The 23,224-nt window shown below is 41.1% G+C and overlaps 1 protein-coding gene across 9 annotated transcripts in view; it reads left to right on the plus strand.

Moving 5' to 3' along the window:
* Window positions 1-23,224, plus strand: part of ZMIZ1 (zinc finger MIZ-type containing 1) — a 332,043-nt gene that overhangs the window by 84,264 nt on the left and 224,555 nt on the right. The gene's annotated exons all lie outside the window — the stretch shown is intronic.

Below are 23,224 nucleotides of genomic sequence, written 5' to 3' on the forward strand. Positions count from 1 at the left end.
TTGCTGTTTTGCTCTACCAACCCTGGCCTTTTCATGAAGGAGCCTGTTATTTTCTTCTCACCAACCAAGCATTAGGAACATAAAATTTACTAGCCCTGACAGAGTGGAAATTGGCACTCTGCCCATTTGCAGAGGAGTATCAGACAGCAGCAGGGTCCCTCTGGGGCAAAGCGCGGGCGCTTCCTCTCCCACGTTTGCCTGGCGCAGGAGCAAGGTTACAATCCACCCTTTGTCTTCACAGGAAGAGGCAATCCTGGAAAAAAAATGGACTTGTAACCTACCCCAGAGCTGGGCAAAGGCCTCTGGTGATCATTTCTGGTGAGATTTCTGCTCTGGCTCAGTGGTGCTCCTGGGAGGGGAGGTGGGCAGGGGCTGGTGGGTACCATCTGGGCTGTTTCCATCACAGTTTTTCCTCAGTGAGGCAGCTGAGGGAACTGAAACTCTGGAGAAAGTTCAGTAGCTGCTTCATGGGTGAAGTTGTGTACAAAATCTACATTTGGCTTGTTTACTCCATGCTGTATAGAGGAAAAAGAAGGTTTCACTCCAGGTGGACTTGTTGGTTATTTAAAGTTTTGGGGTGTTTTTTTAGCATCTCTTGATGTAGTCATAGGAACTTATGGTAAAATGTAGTCAGTATCCATGGGAAGAAAAAAAGTGATTTACTTGCATGTGCAGGGGACCTCCTGCAGACTTGTACTTCCCTGGAAGTTTTTTGCAGCAGATACTCTCTATTCTGGTTGATGAACAAGCACTTCTTACTCAAGCTTTGCCAGCAGCCCCTCAGGCACCATCACCTGGATGCCAAGTTATTCTTTTGGGAAGGGTCAGAGGGAGCAGTGTGAATCTCTGAAAGCCAAGCATGGCAGATCTCCTCCATGCAACCTCCATGGTTGCAGGCAATTTGGGATGGGGTTTGGGAATTCAGAAGAGCAGTTTCAGATGCTGCCCCCTGGGAGATCCAGAATAAGGGGATAAATAGGAAATGGAGATAAATTAGAGAAGGTGGAAAGATTGCTCCCTTTAGAGCAGAGAATTGTTTAATGAAGCAAAGCAAAACTGAAGAGTATGGAGGCTTGGGGGGGGATATACAGATAGTACCTCAAATGGTTATTCCTGCTTTTGGAGGTTCTGTGGCAAAGAGAGAAAGAACTACAAGCTATTTTAACATAGAGAAAAAAAAATCGTAGAGAACTTGGCTTAAACTTTGGAGCAAAGGCTGGAGACTGGGATTTGGATGGCTCAGCAGAGGACTGAGAGAGGACTAAAGAGAGTTTGTGGAGAAAGCCATGAGACAAGTAGACTAACATGTCTTGTTAATGTCTTAATTGCAAGCATGGTATCTCTTCTGCTTTTTATTCTTGTGAATTAAAATTTTATCGTATTTATTATATGTGTATCTAAGAGATCTCTCTATATCACTTGTACTTAGAATAGGAATTTTTGCTACTGTCAGTTGAATTGTATAGGAGCATCTTTCTTTTCCTTCCAATTCTCTTGAGAACAACCCATCCCCAGCACATCCTGATGAGGCAATTCAAAATGCTCATATCCCTGGTCTGAGCTGTTGCTTTAATGAAGGGCTGTAATGGTCCCTCCATACTTGCTCAGTCAAAAACCATATCTGAAGACACAGCATTTGATATAAAAGCTTTTGGCAGCTGCCTTGAAATATGTGTATTTATCTCCACTTTCCTAGCTGAAGATTTGTATGAAATGTGACAAGAAAGAAACCAGTTTTCCTGTTCTGGATGCAGTGGGTAGTGTTAGTTGGATCTGCAAGCTGGAAGGGTGGTGACATTGGCTTGCATGGCTAAGAGACTATTGATTTCTGGCAAATACATGATGGTGTGAGGCAAACATTCATAAAAGCCAGTGAGAGACCCTAATAATATTCAGCAGTGGAAAGAAAAAAAGCAATTGATTTACCATGCTGCCATGAAGCAGCTCTCCTCCCCTCTCTGTTTTCTTCCCCCCTGCTGCTGTCCCTCTGTCCAGGGAGCCCAGGGCACTGCTGGCTCTAATTGCCTGGAATTTGGCAGCCTGGAGGGGATGCCACTCTCCTTGGCCTGCCTCAACATTTATAACTTGCAGCTGTGTTCTCTGAGCCTGAACTCAGAGTACTAAACCCCTCTGGTCCAATAAAGCCAAGTTCCTCCTCTCCTCATTTCCAAATGCCTCCTCCTTGCCCCATCCCTTTATCCTCAGCCTATGTGCACCTTCTGCACCCCCCATCCCTCTCAGGGGTCTCAACAAGACTGTGGCTTCTGCAGGGGCCAAGGCTTCCTTCCATCCAATTGTTGTGCAACTGGAAAAACAGAAATCAGGATAAATTTTTTTTTTTTTTTTCGTTCTTGTTGTCCTGCATGAAAAATAATCCATTGCTTGCTGTATCTAATTTGTATTTCAATTCAATTCCATGACTGCTTCCCAAGGAACAAGGCAAACACTGCAGTGGTGTGCCAGTGGGATGTTGTTCCAGTTTGCTGTTTGGATACCACCTATGAGATTTTCTTCTCCCCTTGCAAAAGGTCAAGATCAATGTTGCAGGATTTTGCAGTTGTTGGATGCATTTTTCAGGTCTTTTAAATCTTTAGGCCCAGTGAGAGGGAAGGGACACAATTTTTTCAGGCTGTCAATGCAAACACAGAAGTGAATAAATCTGGATATGACTTTGTAAGCTCAGAGGATCAGAGTTTGGAACACTCACACTTGAGATTGGGAGACAGTAAGTTTTTCCCTTTTTTGGTTTATAATAATCTTGCTTCCATGGGTTTCCAGGTTTTCCCTTATGCCTTTCCTTTAATGGCATGGGATTTTTTAAGTCTAAGCAACAATTTCAACATTTCTTTTATTTTTTCCCTTTCCATCAGCAAGCCAGCTTTTTGTGGTCTATCCTGTAGTAGTCACCCCGTGTGCTTCATCTCATGGGACATTCCTGTCAGTTCTGGTTTATCCATCTGACCTGCAGACTAGAGGTGGGAAAACCAGGATCTTTGTGGGATAAATAGCCCCCTTTTCTGTCAAAGCCATATTAAACTTGAGGCCTTCTTACTAGATCCTGATGGTGCTGTTGTGGTGTTATCAGTTGGGTTGTAATGCCTCTTAGAAATCTTTTTTGCTTTGTTTTTATGCAGACTGCCCTGCTGCAACCTCAGTTACTGTTCTCCCTCTTGTCTCACAGCTTGAAATTATTCACCTTTTTTACTCCATCTCATTTGTTTTGATTTAAAGTATTAAAAGAGACTTAGATTTGGAATTTCTTCTCATTTTAAAAGATATAATATGACCTAAAAATGGCCAAAGTGTGTACACAGTAGCTAAAATACTGTATAGCTTCCAACTCACGCTGTTAAAATCCGTGCAGTGTTGCTATTTGCAGGTAAATAATATTGTGGTATGATGCCATATATTAAGTAAATTACTGCTCAAGTATTTATCGGTTGAAATACAAAACTAAAGAATTTAATGATGACCTTTGTGTAGGAAATTAAGTATAATTACTAGATTTAAAGAAGACCTTTTGAATTCACTAACATGTACTAACTCAGACACTTACTTCCTGAAGACTACTGAGTTGATGTTATTTCCAGTAAGCTTGCTGGAAGTGGGAAGATGGCATTTAAAAGAGGCTTCTGCCACATCATTAACATTTTTTTATTTGTAAGTGTTGTCTAAAATAAATCCACACTTAATGTTAGGTCAGAGTACAGTTCTGGAGGTGGCTGTTGCATGAGATGACCCTGAGGCTGGGGGAAAAGACAGAAAAAGCTTTATATGGTCATTTAAAATACTGGCCTCTCCCTCTTGCATTGACTAGGACTTTCAGACATGACAAATTACTTTTTGTTTTCCTTGAGTAAAATCTGGCAAGTCAGTTAAATCAGTTTTTCTTAGTTTCTGAAAAATTCTTAGCTACACAACCTGTCACTAAGTCTGTACAGAAAGAGGTAGGTCTGCATCTTTTGAGGGAAGAGTGGTTTTTTTGTCACTTTTAACCCATAACTTATGTTGTTAATGAAAAAACCTTTTGAATGAGTGAGATCTGTTTGTCTTCAACTGTCTTGTTTTGCCAAGAGTGTCTGGCAAGTGACCCAAAACAAAGTGGTTGTTTGAAATGCTAAATGCTTCATGGCTGAAAGGTAAAACCTCAGGGAAGAGGTTAGCCTGAGATTGGGGACAGCATTTGTGCCACTTGGCTTCTGTTAGTTTGTTGTGGTTTTTGTTCTGCTTTGGAAAACAGAATTTCCACTGGAGTTTGGAACTGATTTTCTCTTGTCCCTACTGTGAAACAGCTTTACCTGAACAAAGACACCTCCTGGGAGGTGACTGTTGTAGGACCCAGCCCATGGTGTCCTCCTGTTCATTTGGTTAAGGAATCAATCTTTTGTTTCTTGTCTCTTCTTGATCAGTATCATTTGGAATGGATTTAGGTTAGTGAGAACTTTTTGTTGGTTAACTTGACTTTGGAAAACGAGATGATGCAACAGGACAGTCTTGAGCTTTTGATGTGTGGGAAAGCAGCCCTTGCTTCTGATTTTTGGGATGTCTGCAGAGATACAGCTGGGCTGACATTGTGTGGACTGATCCAACTTTAGAAATAACATGTTCCATGGAGACAGAGCTGTCTTGGCCCTGGGTGAACCAGTGGTTACTGTCCCTGTACACCACAGATATCCTCTTCAGATCCAAGCAAATGCTTTACCTGCTGGCCAGGGTGACATATCCTTGGAAGGAAAAGAAGATGGAACTTTATTGTGCATGGTGGAGTGGTACAAAAGTTACAGGTTTTGAGGAAGCTTTTCCTGCCATATTGATAACCTGTGTTCAGTAACCTAAGAGAGTATATTTGAATATTCAGTTTTCCACTCATCACAGGCTCTGCAATACCCCTTTTCCAAGCATATGAATTCCAAGCCATGGTTTATCTTAGAGTATCCTAGAGCATAACTAGTTTGATAGCTACTGTCCAAAGAAAACCATAAAGCTTGCCACATCTTGACCAAGACTCATCTGTTGGTGTATTGTGGATGTTCAAGTTTTGTATAAGTAGCCTTAAAAAAAAAGGCAATGAGTCTTCTCTCTTAATTTGTTGAATTACAAGCTTTTTGAAATCCAGATCCTTTCATGTTCACTTGTTTGCCCAGTGCATAGATAGCCCAGTGGGCTTGCAGGCTTGGCTGGGCCTGTAGCTCTAATTGCAACACCATTTTTCACATTTATAATTATGTCCTTTTGCCCCTAAATCCAGCATCACCGTTAGGCTGTGTCTTGTCCTCAGGATGCAGAGTGAGGCTTGCATGGAAAAGGCTTTTAGAAACATCTCCCTCCTCTTGGCCCCATGGTGAAAGTGGAATCTTCCCAGCCTGGGTGGCTACTGCATGGGAGCTGCAGTCTCTTGAGTGTAAATCCCCTGCATTAGAAAAGGAGAAGCCCTGAGCACTGCTTGCTCTCTGGTGGCTGAATCATCTTCTCAGAACTGATGGGGCAATTGCTTTCTCCTGAGCTCATTGACCTTGTGCCTCCTTCTCTGCCAGGTGGAGAAATCTGCCCTTGGCACAACAAACTTGACCCTGTGGGAGGATCTCCTCCTCCTCCAGGAGAAGGTTCCTGGTGTTTATCACACTGCTGTTTATCTCACCAGCCTGAACTCTGGGAGATATGGGGCTCCCTCCCTCTCTCTTCTAAAGCCACTGAATTTGTGATAATTTCTGCAGTTTGACATAACAGCAGAACGGGGTGCAAGATGCAGGAGGCAGGAAGATCATCTGAATTTTATTAATGCCATGGCAAACCTATGAGATGAACAGGTGCACGTGTCAGGTATTTTTTGGATAGGGTGATTTGCATTAATTATTTTAAACCTGGAAGTTGTAGCCTCTAGCAGAGGAGCAATACAGAGCCTGACGATTTAGGTCAGTAGCACAGTTGCTGGAATAATGTCCCTCTTACCTTTTTCATGTGCCTTCTAAAGTAAATGCAGTGAGGTTCTCCTTATGGTATTTTATTTGAGGTTGCATTTTATCATAGTTAGCACTGGCTAGCAAGTGCAATCAGCCATCTCCTTTCTGTTCCCAAAACCCCCATGCATGGAGATGATGTTGGTATTAATGTGTATAGGCAAGATAGAGTGTTTGGTTTGCTTCTTGTCCTCTCATTTATTTTTTTTTTTAAAAATACACATAGAAAAAAATCCTAGAACTTGTGCTTTTTTGGACATAAAAAGTAAAAGTGATGCAATTTACAAGTGTTCAACAAGTGCTATCTACCAAATTTTCAACAAATTCCAGGAAATTAATCTCTATGTATATATTCAGTGCAGCTCAGCAGCCAAACCCAGGATGAAACACCATTTGCTTGTGTTCTTTCTTAGTGACAATAAAACCCCAAACAAACTCAATTTGATGGGAAAGCATCTCAGGCACACAGCAGATATATATGGGAAAGTTGTATAATGTATAGTTAATTGTATTATGTCAGAAAGTCAGTCAGATTTCCCATATTTGATTTTTGTAAGAGATTTTGATTAATTTTTTCCTCTTGATTATTTTTCTTTCAGAGTCACTGTTGGTTGGGGTGGGCTTCATAAAAAGTGCTTTAAGTAGGGAAAGGTAGAGATGGCAGCCTGGTTATATTGAAAAGCCAGTTCTGAGAAGAAAAGGGCAAGGAATGTTTGTCTGCATCTTCAGGGGAGCTGAATCCTTGCTTGGAATTGAGATCTTTGTCACTTGGTTTGAAAATTAAAATATGGAAAACAACACTGGTGTAAACTACCCCATGGGTTGTATGACACAGTTTTTAAGGTTGTGGGTGGGTGACCTGAGGAGATACCTGGGCTGTTTATAAAGGTGACCAAAGAATTTGTTGCCTGTTAAGCTTTCAGCAGAATTTGTAAAAAATTCTGTGGCTTGAAAAAGACCAAAACATGTTTGTATGAGTTCAGGAAGAAGTGAGAACTTAAGTGTATTGGATCTTTCTGAATTCCATCTGAAACCTGGGAAAAACTGAATATATGTTCTCCCTCATGTTGTAGGGACTGGAACAGTGCATCTCTTAAGTGCTTCCTTTGACTTGAGCATTGGGAGATTAATGGTAGGAGTCTGGGTGCCTTATTAGTGTTATCCCAGTAACACTGCAGACTTAGTTAATGACTGCAATGGGATTCTTCATCACCATCACCACCAGCCCTTGTCCCAAAGAGATGTGAAGGGAATGTCAGTGACAGATGTACATCCCTGAAAACTTGGAGAATAACACATTCTTTAGGAAAGCAAACCAGAAGCCTGGTGCTGCTGAGGTCAGGTTATCCCATGCCAGGAGGGGGGAAGGCACACACTGAATGGAGGCCCAGAGCTCTGCATTGGCCCTCTCAATTAATTTCTAATGAGCCCCAACCTGTGCTGCCAACCCACACATGGTTTTGCTGAAGCTTGTTTGTGAGGAGCAATCTAAGTGATAGCAGTGTCTGTCTCCTGGCAGCCATTGGAAACTGCTGTTATTAAAACCCCAAAGTTTCTCATTAAAACAACTCTATTGTACGTATTGTTTAAATATAGATTACTAATGAAATGCCTTTTTATTGCATTCCCAGTGAATACTTTCAGCGTAAAGTTAATTTGCAGTGTTATGTAAATTCTGTTTAACTTCAATCAAGTTTTTAATTATGTTTTTACCACAGTAATTCCCATTTGATTTGTCATCTCCTGTTAGGTATTTAACATTGTGCAGGGTGGTTTTTTTCTTTTTCCTTTTTTTTTTTTTTTTTTCCCTTGCCTCCTGTTTGAGTCTTTGATGTCACCTGGAAGAGAAGCTAAAGCTGTGTGAGTTTGATTTCCTTTCATGCAAGTATGATTTAATGAAGAAGAATTACACAGAACCAATATTGGAAATGCTTTATTGTTACGGTATTGATCAGCAAAAATAAAATTAACCAGACAGAACTGCTACTGAGAAGACATCCAGGTATTTTATTTGCATTTTCCCTTTGCCTTTCTTGCAGTAGCACCAGTTCAGTGAAGCTTTGCTGCTGACAGCCCCAGGATTTCATTTCAAATTCCAGTTGCTATTTAACACCTGGGGACCACTCAGTCTCTGACCACCTTGCACAGATACCAATTGTCCTCACAAATGTTTGCTTGCCCACTGAGCAGATAAAATGGACCCTTTTTTCCTTTTTTTGGCCAACTGTCTGCACATTAATCACTTGAGAGATAGGACTTGTCAGTGTCTCTAAGTAGGTATTTTTTCAAATTTTTTTTTCTTTTGGAGACATGAAGTGAAAATAGTTGAAGTTGAGTCTGGTGGTCAGAGGTCATGGCAAAAGCCTTCTCAGTGTGTGATATTTTGTGAACTTCTTCATATATACATGTGAAATGATGGGGATTGGTTTTGTGTAACAGTGTAGATTTTTAAAAAACCTAAAATACACAGACTTTGCTGAAATTAGGACTTCCTTCAACTCGGTAGTGATTTTTGCTCAAAAATTGTTCACACCCAAGTAGAAACTGTGTAAAGGATTTCTGGCCCATTCTGAATTCAGGCACACTTGAATACTTAAAGTTAGCAGCAGAATTTGAAATTTTTTCTTTGGGAGCATGCTGCAAAATATAAATTAATTGCTCCTTTAGATTACTTTCAAGGCATTGACATACTTGCAAATTTATTTCTGGAAGGCTGGGTTTGTAAAAAACTTGACAATAGCCTAACTGGCCTGCTACTTTTAAGCAGACAAGATTCTTAGCTATTGCTTTTATTAAAAAAAATGCAGTTTTGAGTTATTTGCAATATATTTGCATGGTGTGCTTTTCATCCTCAGTTCATGCCAGTATTCCTGTTCTGATAATACCAAGTTTCTTATAGGTATGAAAGGAGAAGAAATAATCTACTCTCCCTCCTCAAAAATCCCATTTTATATGTAACTATTACAAAGCATTTGATTGAGATGGGAATTGTGATAGTTTCTCAGGGGAGTTGTTTGAATTTCCACTGTTTAAAAAGCAATTCAACTTGATGAGCTGTGGATTCAAGCAGTGGAACCCATTAGGATGATTTTATATCACCAGTTGCACCCTATTTAATCTTTCTGTTGGGAGGTAATTAAATTGAACTCATTAATTTGCACAGATGTTGTGGGTTTCCATCAAAATAGCCTTTCCATACCCTCACCTGCCCAGGTGCCTGAGTGGGGCAAGGTGCAGGTGGGACAGAAATTCCAAGCAGGAATCTTGGACTCTGGGATTTGTGCTTAGGCTGGCAGACACAAAGATGACTTCTTTTTTTTATTTATTTTTAAATTTTTGTTTTAATTTATTTATTACCTGAATTAGAATGGTTCATTCTTTAATGGCATATATATATATATGGTGGTTCCTTCTAAGCTGCAGATAGGGAAGTTTATTTTCCTTTAGTTTTTTGGTTTGTTTAAAAGCAAATGTCACAAACCTTTGAGCTGCTGGATTTTTATGGGCTCTGGCTGGTTTTGGTGCTTTACTGATGTGTTGGCCTAGAGATGACTGCTTTCAGTAGGTGATTTTTCTGCATTCTTTTTGAGGGCTCCCTTTAAGTTCCTTCGAAGCAATGACATTTTCTAAAGAGAATTTAAAGCTGCTAAAAAGGGCTGAACATCTGTATTTTCTTTTATGTCTGCAAAAGCTCAGAGGAGAACAGGAGTGCTCACTCCACCCAGAATGATGTTAGTTGTGAGAAGGAGCTTTCTGTTGCCTGCCTAAACATCTCAGGAGAAGGTACAGAAGTGCAGAAATTCTTTTAGGGATTTGCCCAGGTGTTTGGCTGCTGATGTCTGCAGTGTGAGCTCCTCTGTTCATCGTGTGAAGCAGAGTCCCCCAGAAAAGACTAAATATGTTCCACTAAATATGTCTTAGGCTAACAAGGTAGAGAAATTCTCCTCTGTTTTAGCTCCCTTGTTGATTAAAGTGGTCTGTATTTTGCTGAATTTGCCTCATTTCTGGTGCCATAGTTAAGTAATTTTTATTTTATTTTAATTTCTTATTATTCTTTTTATTTTTTTTTCTTGACTTGGTTTGTCCAGAATTGTTCTGGATTAGAATCTGAAACTGAAGTCTAGGTCCAGCTTCATGTGATAGCATCCAGAATCTATAAAATATAAATAAATATAAATAAATAAATAAAAATAAATAAATATAAATAAATAAATAAAAATAAATATAAATAAATATAATATAAACAAATATAATATAAAAATATAAATATAAACAAATATAGTAAATACAATAACAATAATATAACAAGCAAATAAATAACAAATTTATATATTTACATAAATTTAAATAAATTAAATAAATTTAAACAAATATTTAAATAAATTTATGATAAATATAAATAAATATAAAATGGTTTGAATTTTGCTGTCACTGAGTAACTCTGTTGCAGGGACACACACATAATCACTTAGAAAGGAAAGGTGGCTTAGCTGGTATTTCTGGGTTTTAATTTCTTATTGATTGCATGGGTGCTAATGAGGAAGTGACTGAAGTGATAAGATGCTGGATCCACCCCATTATGCTGGGTTTACAACACAAGTATAGAGTATAAGTCTCAAAATAAAATGGAGTTTTCTTCCCTTGAAATCAAGGCAAGGTTTGTAAAATTAGGAGACATCACAGCACCAGGGCAGACTTCTGCTGGGCTGGTAAATCATTTGGTAGGTTTCTAATTAGTGTTGGTGTGCTTGAAATTGTTCTAGAGCATGTCAAACAGAAAAGAAGTACCCAAAATACATGCAGTGCCTCCCCAGAAAGGAGTTTTTTCAGTAAAATATAATCTTGTAGAGACACCATGTAAAGGGAGAATCCTCTGCTGAGATTTTTCACAATTTTAAGTTAATTGTTGCTGTACATGAGATGTAAATGCTTTTTCTTTCCTGCTTATTTTCCTGAGAAGACCCTCAAGAATGGGAAGATAATAAAAATGTGGCACCGTATTTATAATAATTTATAATTACATATATTATAAATTATAAATAATTTCAAAAATAAAATTAGCACCCAGAAATCAGAGATTCTTGCATTCTTCCCGCATGACCCAAGGTTTCTTGAATCCTTTCCCAAGTCCAGGAAACCCTAACTAGCTGTGTGGCTCTTTTTCCTATTTGCTTAAGTCTGGATAGAGCTGGAAGTGCCTGAATTTTTAAGCTCTTGTGTAAAGTGGAGAGGTGAGGCCAAGCAGAAGGGAATGCTGTTAGCAGGCAGTGACACTGACAGCAGAGCTATTTAGACAGCTGCACGTGTCATCTCGTGTACTTGGGTCTCAGTCATGCTGCTATTTCTGTCTCATAAATCACAGCCTCTACTTTTCCTGAGCGTGTGGGCTCCTTTGCTTATCTAGGGGTGCTTCTTTATTTGAGAGAGGGTTTAAAAAGGATGCTGAGCATTTCTGCCTGAGAGCAGCCAGGCAGAAAGGGACCTGGGAGTCTGCATTAACAAGAAACTGAACATGAGCCAGCAGTGTGCCCAGGTGGCCAAGAAGGCCAATGGCATCCTGGCCTGTATCAGAAACAGCGTCACCAGCAGGTCCAGGGAGGTGATTCTTCCCCTGTACTCAGCGCTGGTGAGGCCACACCTCGAGTACTGTGTCCAGTTCTGGGCCCCTCAGTTTAAGAAGGATGTAGAGGTCCTGGAGCAGGTCCAAAGGAGGGCAACCAGGCTGGTGAAGGGACTCGAGCACAGGCCCTATGGGGAGAGGCTGAGAGAGCTGGGGCTGTTCAGCCTGAAGAAGAGGAGGCTCAGGGGAGACCTCATTGCTGTCTACAACTACCTGAAAGGAGGCTGTAGCGAGGTGGGAGCTGGACTCTTTTCACAGACGACCTTCAACAAGACAAGAGGACACAGTCTTAAGTTGTGCCAGGGGAAGTTTAGGTTAGATATTAGAAAGAATTTCTTCACGGAGAGGGTGATTAGGCATTGGAATGGACTGCCCGGTGAGGTGGTAGATTCTCCGTCCCTGGAGACATTTAAAAAAAGACTGGATGTGGCACTCAGTGCCATGGTCTAGCAACTGCTCCGGTGGGTCAAGGGTTGGACTTGATGATCTCTGAGGTCCCTTCCAACCCGGCTAATTCTATGATTCTATGATTCTATGAAACCCACTAAGGAGCTGCTTGCTCCACTGCAGAGCTCAAGCCCGTGGCTGGTGAGGAATCCCACAGCTTGGCCCCTCAGAGAGGGGTTGAAAGGGTTTTGTAGGGCTTGGTTAGACTCAGGAAGGACAGATTCCCAGTGTAAGGTGTTTGTAGCAAGTCAAACTGTTGGTATTTTTCATTAAAAAATGTCTAGAGGAAAGTCTCCTTGCCTGCTGGGGTTTCAGTGGGCACACGTTCTAGCTCGTGTCTGCAAATAGGCTGAAAATGTACCCCAAAAACTGGAAAAGGGTGAAAGGAATAGTTCTCAGATAAATGTCAAACTCCAAGATATATAAACATGGCTTACAATAAAACTTATGGAAAACTTTTACATTTGGTATGATAATTCAAAGCAACTGTAAGAGGTATTACACTGAGTTTAAAGGAGAGTAAACAGAGGGTAGTGCTTGGGTTTTAGGGTTGGGTTTTTTTTTTCTTTTTTTTTTTTTTTAATATTTGCCTGGGCTAGGACATTTTTTCCTTGTATTTTAACTATATTCACTGACACTGAGCTGAATATTCCTAATTTTCCCAGAAAATTCCTGTTTTCAGTATGGGAGGCATGCGCCATATTTTGTAAAATAATAACATGAAAGTATAAATACAATTTAGCTGTTGCTGACTCACCTTTTAATAAGGTTTATTACTTGTTCAGCTGCCAAAACACTGTTCTTTGTATGGCATATCCACTTCAAGACTTCTTGAATTCTTCAAACTGTTGTAATGTTATTTTATGTTTTAGACACAGCTCTAACTGTACCTGCAATCATATCCATGTGCATATGGAGAAATGAGTCTTTCTGTAGTTAGTAAGAATTCATGTGGAATGCCCAGAAACATGGCTCCAGGTTTGTTTTTTTTTTATGCTGGTTATAAATACATTTATCAGTTTATGAATTTTGCTATGTCTTTACTGCTTTATCACTTCCCAAAGTAACACTATTAATAACAGCTTACAGTTTTAAGAAGGTATGAATCTCCTAAAAGGACATAAGCCAAATGCCCTCAATGTTTTGATTTAATATTCCTTCTCATGGATTTTCTGGAAGCCTTTATTTGTTCAAAAATCAAGGAAACCACAGATAAAGTTGTCTATTCCTGACCATCAGTCCTGTGTCCTGCCTTATTTATGTCCCAGCTTTTTGCATTGGAATAACTTTTTGTGGTTTCATTATTTTCTCAAGAAAAGACAAGAAATAGGTGAAGAATAATTTATTTTTTTTATATTTTTGGATGAGCAAGAGCATGCCAGTGAATACCAGGAGAAACCTTAAGGGGAAGAGTGTTTGCTGTGGCCATCCCAGAGACAACTGGTGATGCTGGGCCCTGAGCTGCAGCTTTCTGTAGCACTTTGCATGAATTGCTGACCCAAGAGTGGCTCCTACATCTTCTGTCCCACTGCCTCCAGGCTTCCCACTTAACTGATGCTGAAGGCATCTCTTTTGCTGTCCAGAAATATTTGATCATGATTTAATTGAATAGAGGAACTAAGTGGTATTTCTTGGTGATAAAGTCAGCTCACTGACAGCAGGTGCTTTGAGCCATGACTTCTTTTAAAGTCAATATTGGGAATTTTTCACACAGTTGCAGTATCAGTGAACTGAACCAAAACCGTGGAGTGTGTTGTGTTTGAGAAGTGAACTGCAGGGGAAAGATGGGTTTGGAGTAATTTAAAATTAGTGAAACCATCTAGGCTGATTTGCATTGATGTCACCACCTTTATTTCTGGAACAGCAGTGCCTGCAGGAGGCTACAAATGCAAACATCCCTTGTACAGCCCTGTGCTGCTCAGAGGGATGGAGGCAGCAGTGTGGGAAGATGCCACTGAAAATGAGACACACAAGTTGGCTTTTAGTGCATCTTTTGCAGGGTTCTCTGTGTGTGTGTCTTGGCTGGGGAGTCACCAGCAGCCTCATGGACAGGGCCCAGTTGCCAGGCTCCTTGTTGTGCTCATTCCCCCAGTTTGATGGGACTGAGCAGGACCCCAATAGCTGCGTCCTCCTCCAGCTGCTGGGTGTCTCAGTTACAGGGAGGACAAGTGGAAACCTCCACAAACTGTGTAAGGGGTGGAATGGATTAAAACCATTCCAATGGTTTTTGTTTAAGCAATTTGCCAGTGAGCCCTTTCTATGGAAATGGTGGTTTTCACATTTTTTTCTCTGAAACCCCTGAGGTTGTTTTCCTGCAGGGTCTGGAGTTCTGTCTTGCTCCTTTCTGCTCACACAGGCAGGCAGAGCTAGCTTTAGCTCTAATCAGCTGTGATTCACAGTTCCATAGTTCCTTTACCCCAAAATGTCTAATATTGGAGAGATTTGAATCCTCTGATACGTCTCTCTTTGTCAGTTTGTTTCCACAACTCCCTCCCTCCCTCCCATGAATTCCCAGGGCCTTAGGGATCTTTGGTTTTTATGCTGCTTCTGCTGGCCCTGCACGCACAGGCAAGGACACAGCTGGGCACATCTCTGCCTGCCAGCCTGCAGGAGCAAATTCTTTCTGCACAAGCACACATCCTCCTCCCTGCTCCTGTCTGCATTACAGCTTCATTAAGGTCTCATACATATGTGAAATTTTAACTCAAATGGGCTGTAATAAATTTCCTCTGAATAAGCAGTGCCTTTAACGTGTCATAAATTTTGCCTTTTTCTCTCTCCACTAATGTGCTCTTCCTCCCCTTAACATTTTGGGTCTCTCCTGGTAAACTCCTCAACATTTAAATAGAACCAGAGAAGGCTCAAGGTGGAGAATTGGGTCATGCAGAGCTATCAAGAGAACCCTGACTTCCATAACTGGCTGAACAGGGAGCTCCCAGCTACTCCCATTTCTGCAAGGATGACTCCCATCCCTGCAAGGAGAGGAAAAAAAAAAAATGCTTTCATTTCAGGAGCACTTTGCCCCCAGGAGTTAACCTTTCTGGTGCCAGGTGGGGAAATGGTGTTGCTTCAAGTTGGAGAAACTGAGGTTGGAGGCTCCTGTGTCCCATTCTCCTGCTTGGTTGTGGCTGGGTGCTGACCCCACAGGCTTTGCTCTCTTTGCTGCTTGGGCTCAGATGCAGCTACATGATGGGATAAAGCAAATTTGGCCCTTTTTGCTGCTGTACTGCTGGGGATGAGATCCCCTTAGCATAAAATTTTTAATTTTATTACATGGTAGCTGGAGCTGGAAAACATTAGATTGCATATTGAGCATCTCAAGTTGCTCACTGAGCATCCTAATTTACTCTTAGGCTTAGATTTTTGGGTTTTTTTTGCTTCCCCCCCTTTGATTTGTCTGTCGAATCTCTGTGATTTGTGGAAATTCAGCTTTATTTCTTTCAAGTGAAAACTTTCACAGCTCATCTTTCCTTTTGAAATAATGTTACTTTAAAAGCACCTATGATCATTACAAGATCATAATGCTTAATTTGGCGAGCTAAAGGGAAGCTCTAAAGGTCACTTGGTGAGCAATTTTATCTGGGATTTTCTCCTACTAGTTGGAACCACATGATGTTAATAACTATTTACATGGTCCCTAAAAACTGGTAGGCAAATTGTGAGTGTGGAAACATGAAAGGGAGTGTAAACAGATGAGCTGGTTTATGCTGAGGTGTGTGTTTTGACTGTAAAGCTGTGTATCAGAACAGGGGGAAAAGGCAGAATTCTGCTGTGTGTGTCTTTGACTTAAGGACTTCATGATTTGAGTCCTCTTCCTTTTCTAGAACCTTAGTTTTTCTGAGTCAATCTGTAAAAACTCTTGAAATTGCAGTCTTTTGGCTGTTAGCCAAGTACTTCAGTAAACAAGCTGGATTCATTATCCAAACAGTTATTTTTTTGTAGTAATGTTGGATTTGAGATAGAGAGTGCTTCATGATTCACCTTCATGTCTTCAAAGTTCAAGCACATAAGGTATATTTAATCTTGTGTTGTATTTAATCTTGTGTTGTATTTAATCTGGCACCTGCAAAGCTGAAGAAAACCATCTTTTCTTGATATACAGGTAGAGAAAACTTAGTTAACAGTAAAGATTCCTACTGGCATCTTCAAGCAGAAAATAAGCCAGAGTGTGTCCTCCAAGAGAGGTCCTAAAAATGAGCAACCAGCAAGGAAGCATCATGAATTTTTTTTATACAGATGCACGGGACAAGCAGGTGTTGAACTGTCTGAGTGCTGTAAAGGGAAATTTACTGTTCTGGCTGGGGCCTGACCAACATAAGGTCTGGTTGGAACATCTGTACACTGAAAAGGGACTGAGAAATAGCAGTGGGTCAGAAAATAATAGTGGGGTAAATTCCCCAGACAAGATCTTGGCCTTATGATGGTGTTAACCACCTGATGGAGTCAGATGTTTGTTTAAACTCCACTGATAAGATTATTTTCCATTTCTAAAGTTCCTAGCAATTCTAAATCCATAAAAGAAAAGATGCAAAGAGTAATTCAAGTATATCAGAAGAGTTCTAAAGAACAAATCACATCAGTTTAGGATTGTCTTGGAAGTTTGGATGGATGATGATGGTCACATGTGCTTGCTTTTAACTTGGAGACTTTAAAAATAATAGAAAGTTACTACAGAAACTTTTGTCCCACCCACCATGGCATTTGGAAATAACATATGTAGCTTAGTAACAGAAGACAGGAAAATATCATTCTGCCTCCTCAGTGTGTTATTTGCTGTATACACATCATGGTATTTGTATGTTGCTGTCCTGTTTTCCACATATTATGCCTGTCATTTGTAAGTCAGTCTTCTGGCATCAGCTACCATGGTAATTTTCTGGATGCTACCAAAAAATAATAGTAGCAATTATTTTGAGAATTAATCAAATCATGGAGATTTTCCTTCCTTCCACTTAGGGATTTGTAGCGAAAGCTTTGATTTTATTTGGTCTTCAAGTTCTTATGGGTTTGTTTAAAAAAATGCCAGAACAGCCACCCACCAAAAGACCCCAAGTGAACCCACCACATGTATTTACCAGGTATGGTTTGTGTGGTGACCTGAGAACAAAGTTGGCTTCTCCTTGTGTACCCTATGGTAACACCCGATGGCTTTTGACAAACACCTTGACCTCTATTGGCCAAGTTGGCCACCAGCATCCATGAGGTTGAGTCCTCCCAAGCCTGGGGAAGTAAAATAGGTTATTCCAGGCATTAACTGTCCCCTGTAGCCAATATATATATTTTTTTTTATTATTATTATTTTTTTTTTTCTCTCCTGCTGTAACATGGGGAGGGTAATACTTTTCTGCCTTGCCTCTCCGTGGGAGCTGGGAGGATTGGTTATGTCTCCTCAGCAGTGTGTAAGTAGGAAGCATGACTGCCCAGAACAAGATGTGCAATGAGGGTGGAGGGGCAGGAAGCTGGGGGTGTCTCCTGACACTTCCATGGCTGGGGACCTGGCCTGACCTCTGGAGTCAAATCACATTTCAGCACAGTTGGCTCCTTTCTGGGCTGCTTGGATTTCTGACATAGAATCATAGAATCATAGAATTGGCTGGGTTGGAAGGGACCTCAGAGCTCATCAAGTCCAACCCTTGATCCACTCCCGCTGCAGTTCCCAGCCCATGGCACTGAGTGCCACATCCAGGCTCTTTTGAAATATCTCCAGGGATGGAGAATCCACCCCTTCCCTGGGCAGCCCATTCCAATGTCTGATCACCCTCTCCATAAAGAAATTCTTTCTAATGTCCAACCTAAACCTCCCCTGGCACAACTTGAGACCTCTTGTGCCCTCTTGTCTTGCTGAGAGTTGCCTGGGAAAAGAGCCCAACCCCCCCCGGCTCCAACCTCCTTTCAGGGAATTGTAGAGAGTGATGAGGTCTCCCCTGAGCCTCCTCTTCTCCAGCCTCAACACCCCCAGCTCCCTCAGCCTCTCCTCATAGGTTCTGTGCTCGAGTCCCTTCACCAGCCCAGTTGCCTCCTTTGGACCTGCTCCAGCACCTCAATCTCCTTCCTGAGCTGAGGGGCCCAGAACTGGACACAGGACTCAAGCTGTGGCCTCCCCAGGGCTGAGCACAGGGGCAGAATCCCTTCCCTGGACCTGCTGGCCACGCTGTTCCTGAGCCAGGCCTGGATGCCATTGGCCTTCTTGGCCACCTGGGCACACTGCTGGCTCCTCTTCAGCTTCCTGTCAATAACGTCAGGACCTCTGTTTTCTAAAGGTGAATCAGGTAGGAAAATAGAGGTGACAGCTACCACCAGAGCTCTGCACCTCTCTGTTACTTGGAATCTTGGGTGTAGTGGATGTGAGCAGCTGTAGGTGAGCATCCTCCCCAGAAGGCTGTTTTTTCAGCAGTGTGAGGGTTAATGCTTTGGCCACTTGCATCTCCCATGACAATCTTCACACCTTTGCTGGCATCACCTTCTGCATGTGGGACACAGTTTTTGTAAGATATCCCTTTCCCTGCTTGCGCTGCACAAGTCCTGCCTGACAACTGAGTGCTCCTGCAGTGCTGGCAAGAAGTCATCATATTAATAGCCATGTTTATTTTCCTCTGTGGGCTTCCAGGTACTTATTTTGCTGAGACTGTGAGCTCTTAGGTGAACAGCTTCTTGGGTCTTCTCTGCCATGGGCTGCAGCTGCCTTCTCAGTGTCACCCAAGTGTCACCTCCTGCTGGCACTGGGACAGCTCTATCTTGGGATGCTCGGGACTCCAGGTTTAGATTTACCCTAAATGTGTTCAGTGAACAAGATTAAAGGTGTAAGTGAAAGGCAGTGCAAGTTCTCTTTTCACCTCTTCTCTGGGTTCACCTTTGAGCAGTTAAGGTACAGTGAGTGTTGGAATTAGGAAGTGGTAAGGAAGAGGATTTACTTGTGTTTCCTCTAGGATCACTGAAGACTAATATGATAAAATATCACCACATTCTGAAGGTCATTGTCAGTAAATGTGTCAGCAAAGTGAGTATTTTGGTGTCTTGCCTCAGGGAAAATTAGAAGGAATGGTGGAAAAAAAGAGCCGTGATACAGTGGGGTTAGGTTGTACCACCCATTGGTTTGAACTGGGTGTTAAGCAGTTTTTGTCTGTGTCAGGAAAATTGTGTATGGTTTGCTCTGTGAAGCATTAACAAGGAATTATGGAGCAAATAAAGGGCATCTATATTAAGTAGGAATTAATAAAGCAATACACACCAATAAAATAAGTTTTCTATTAAAAATGCATGCGACAGGAACTCCATGTTTAGATTTGGGTGCTGATTTTTTTAGTTTGCATCTCTTAAAACCTTTCCTTTTCAATAGCAAGGTGCTGCAGCCCTGCTGACAGATCCTAAAGGCATTTGAATCAGTGCAGCAAAGGTACCCTGTGGTGTAAAGGGTTCTGTGAGATGGTCATAGAATCAGCACTGTATGTAGCAGCGTGAAATAAGTGAGTGAAATAAACAGTTTATTGTGGCACAACTTCAGTTGAAAGCAGCAGAGTGGAAGTATTCATTAACATTACCCACTTCAATAAAAGATTTGAGATACATTTTTGTCCTTACTGTTGCTCTGATCTTCCAGCCTCTCTCATAAGGCACATTATCAGTTAGTGCTGGCAGGACAAAGCCCTGAGGATATTAGAACAGCCTGATTTTTATCTTGGCTATGTCCTGTTTGATGGGAGCTGCTGCTCGTGGCTAAAATGTTCTGTGAGACTTGGACTTGATTCATGTTGCTTACATTTTGCTCTAGGATTAAAATCATCTGCCCAAATCTCCCACAGACTGACCTGGGATTATAGTTACAGGAGAAGAGTTTATTGGAGATTAAGGTGACAAACATTCATCTCCAGTAATACAGAATAGACTCATGTTTCATCTACCTCAAAGCTGTGAATTATGGTGTTTATCTGCTTGTATATATATAAATATATATTTATATATATAAAGTGCCTATCACCATATTGATAAACACTTTGGAACCACTCTGACAGCAGAGGTAAGAACAGGAGTGTGAGGTTTAAGCTATTTGTCCTGCCATTTGTTTGGTGTACATTAATTTGTATTTGGTTTAGGCAGAGTGAACCATTCCCCACATTTTAAGGAATATTTTTAGAGTGCAGATGAGGAAAAAGCTTTCCTAAATCTTTTGTAAATCTCATTTCCCCTCCATAATAGAGTAAGTTTTGGGATGCTCATTTCTCCAGATTTTAAGCACCTAAGTGTTTTAAATGCATAAATGACCCAACAAAATCAAAAGAAGTTCTTAAATTAATAAGCAATTTGGGAATAAATGATAAAAGCATGTGATCCCTACAACTTCCTTCCTTTTGATGTGCAATTAGGGAAAAGGACTTGGACATGATGGGCAGGGAAAGAAGAAATCAGACTGTAACACTTAGAAAATAGGGTAAGAAATAACTTGTTTATTGGTGAGTTAAGTTACACTTACCTGGTAATGTGGATACATACATTGGGTATATTATTTTTACTTATGTATTCTAAGGAAAAAAATCACATTTGGGCTTCAAAGCCCCAAGTCAAGCTCAAGTCTTGAGGGTTTCTTAGCTGCATCTGGGAAAAACACTTGGATCATAACCCTTTGTGCTTCAAATCCCACATATTTTTCAGGGAACAATCAGCTGTTTGTGCTCCTGACTTGCTATAACATGTTGATTTTCCATGAAAAGGAAACTATTTCTCACGTTTTCCTAAAAATCTTACTGTTAAAAAAAGGGCTACTTGGGACAGGAGTACTCTTTATTTCTGTAGAGAATAAGCCTGGATGTCTTGTGTCTCAGAAGGGAAATGAGTTCTAGCTGTAACCATTGACATTTGGGTCCTGAGCAGGTAGATGTGCAAGATCTTTGAGGTTGGTCAGGAGGCTAATCTAAAAAATGTGAGTGTCTGATCCCTCTCATTTGCAAGGGAGGTTTCAGGCTCCCTTTATTTTAAGCATACATTTTTCTTTTTCACGGGAAAGGACCAAGGTAGTTCCCAGTCTGGTTTTGAGACACAGGAAGGAGCTGTTGTAACATTGATCTTGATTGTGAGGAGCTTCTCATGCTCAGTGTGCTAAGGATACTCTGATCCTTGGGAAATTGCCCTCATTATGGAGCAACCCTCAGCTTTATTCCTGGTTTCACTCAGCCCTTGCTGTTCTGCTGCTGATAGCTCGGGATTCTGCTCTCAGCCTCACAGTGTTAAGACTTCTGGAGACCTCATGGAAATTGGTTAGTTATTGCAAAGCACTTTGTAAGTAACAGACACTACTGTAATAATAATTATAGTATTGTTAAAGTGTAATTAATTCTTCCAATAAAACTATGAACAATTAATTTACAAACTGAGAACTTGGATCTGGGACTCGGTAAGAATCAAGAGATGGTTCTGTGTGGTCATATTTCATCTGCAGTTTATGAAAGAAATTATTTTTCATGATGCAGAATTACCTAGTGTGCAAACTCTTTTGATTGAGCACTTGAAAACAAACAAGGCTTTGTAGTAACTTGTTATTTTCCCCAAAGAATGCGTGTGCCCTTTCTTGCACTCGGCATTGTGCTGCTTCATGTGGTTTTGTCTTTGGTACACAACCCCCTGTGCTTCAGCTCTGCACTTGATTAAATGGCATTATGAACTCTCTAATTATAATACCTTCACTTTATTACACTCGAAAGGATTGCCTCTGGTGGATGGCAGCATGAACAATGTGTAATGTGAATGTGCTATTTTAGTCTCCTTATTTGTGTTATTAATATATGCGTTGTGATCCTGCCTTCTGGTCACCATCATGGAGTTAAATATGATTGCAGCACTACACATAATGAAAAGATGATGCCTCTTACAAATGCTTTACTGGCCAACTAAAAATCCATCCTTTTATTGCATTGGCAAAATCTCTGTGGAAAGGGGGGAGTCTCACATGAACGTGGTAACCCTAATACAAAGTAGAGGTGATTTTCTGGCTTGGATGGATGCTTTAAGACATGTACCTTGTCAAGCAAGGCTTTGCTAGGAAAGAAAAGTAGATAACAAGATGTGTGTGGATTTTGGAGTCTGGATTCTGGAACCCTGGAGACAAGGAATTTTTGGTGTGGTGTTGGAAGCCTGTCTGGTTTTTTTCTCTTTCATATTAACCAGTTTCTTGAACAATAGCAAAGCTGCTGCAGGGTCACTTGTGTTTGTCTACAGTTTTTCCAGCAAGAAATTGTGGAGGTCCTCAGTGGGGTCCCACTTCACTGGTGATAATGTTAAAGGACATAAAGCTGTTCACGTGGTGCTATCTTGTAATTTTAATACTACAAGAGCAACAAGGAGAGTTCATGTCCCTGTTGACTAAAGCTCTCTTAGTACAGAAAATCCAGGGAATTTAAAGAAGGACCAGAATGGGAATCTGCAGAGACCAGTCTTGGATGAAGGGTGTAGTTCAGATCTTACCAGGGACAGAAGAAAACCAAGAAAAAATCCAAGTTGTGGTGACAGCCTTGCTGAGAAGGAAATAGTGTATTGGAACTGAGGTTCAGTATGATGTAGGGAAAAGAAGGAAAAAAAAAAAACCAACAAAAAATCAACCTAAGAAATGGAAATAGAGGGGTATCCTTCCCTCCTTCCCAGAGGAAGCAGTCAGCTGGGATGGGCTGTGTGTCCCAGGTGTGCTGGGGTTTGGAACAGGCACTGAGGGTTTGCTGCCCTTATCCATGCCCTTATCCATGAGCTGCCCTATCCTGTAGGACCAGGGAAAGGCTTTGGATTATCTTCAAGTTGAAACAGTGTCATTGTGAGGCTGTGAGAGCAGCATCAGTAATGATTTCTGAGTGCTGCAGGCTTTTATTATTTTAGAAATACGTGGGGGTTTTGAAACCAAGAATACTATAAGTTTATTTGAAAAAGAAAAACCAAAACACAACGCAACAAAAAGCAAAACCCAAGCCATTGAGTTTATTTAGCATTTTATTTAGCCTGATCATAGGGGCACCAACTCAAGGGATATTTTGTGTCCTGAAAATCAGATGTGTGGGCTGGTGCTTTGCATGTGTATCCCAGTGATTTTGTAGTAGTCTGGCAGAGTCTCTGGGTTGAAAGCAAGTGCTGGTGGCTGGCAGGCAGCATGTCTAAGCATGGCTGGGTATAAAGAGCCCTTGTGGATGCTGAAAAGAGGTGAGGTTGGAAATGTGAAACTGTGGAA

The sequence above is a fragment of the Heliangelus exortis genome, chromosome 7 (genome assembly GCF_036169615.1).
Source record: "Heliangelus exortis chromosome 7, bHelExo1.hap1, whole genome shotgun sequence".
Lineage (NCBI taxonomy): Eukaryota > Metazoa > Chordata > Aves > Apodiformes > Trochilidae > Heliangelus > Heliangelus exortis.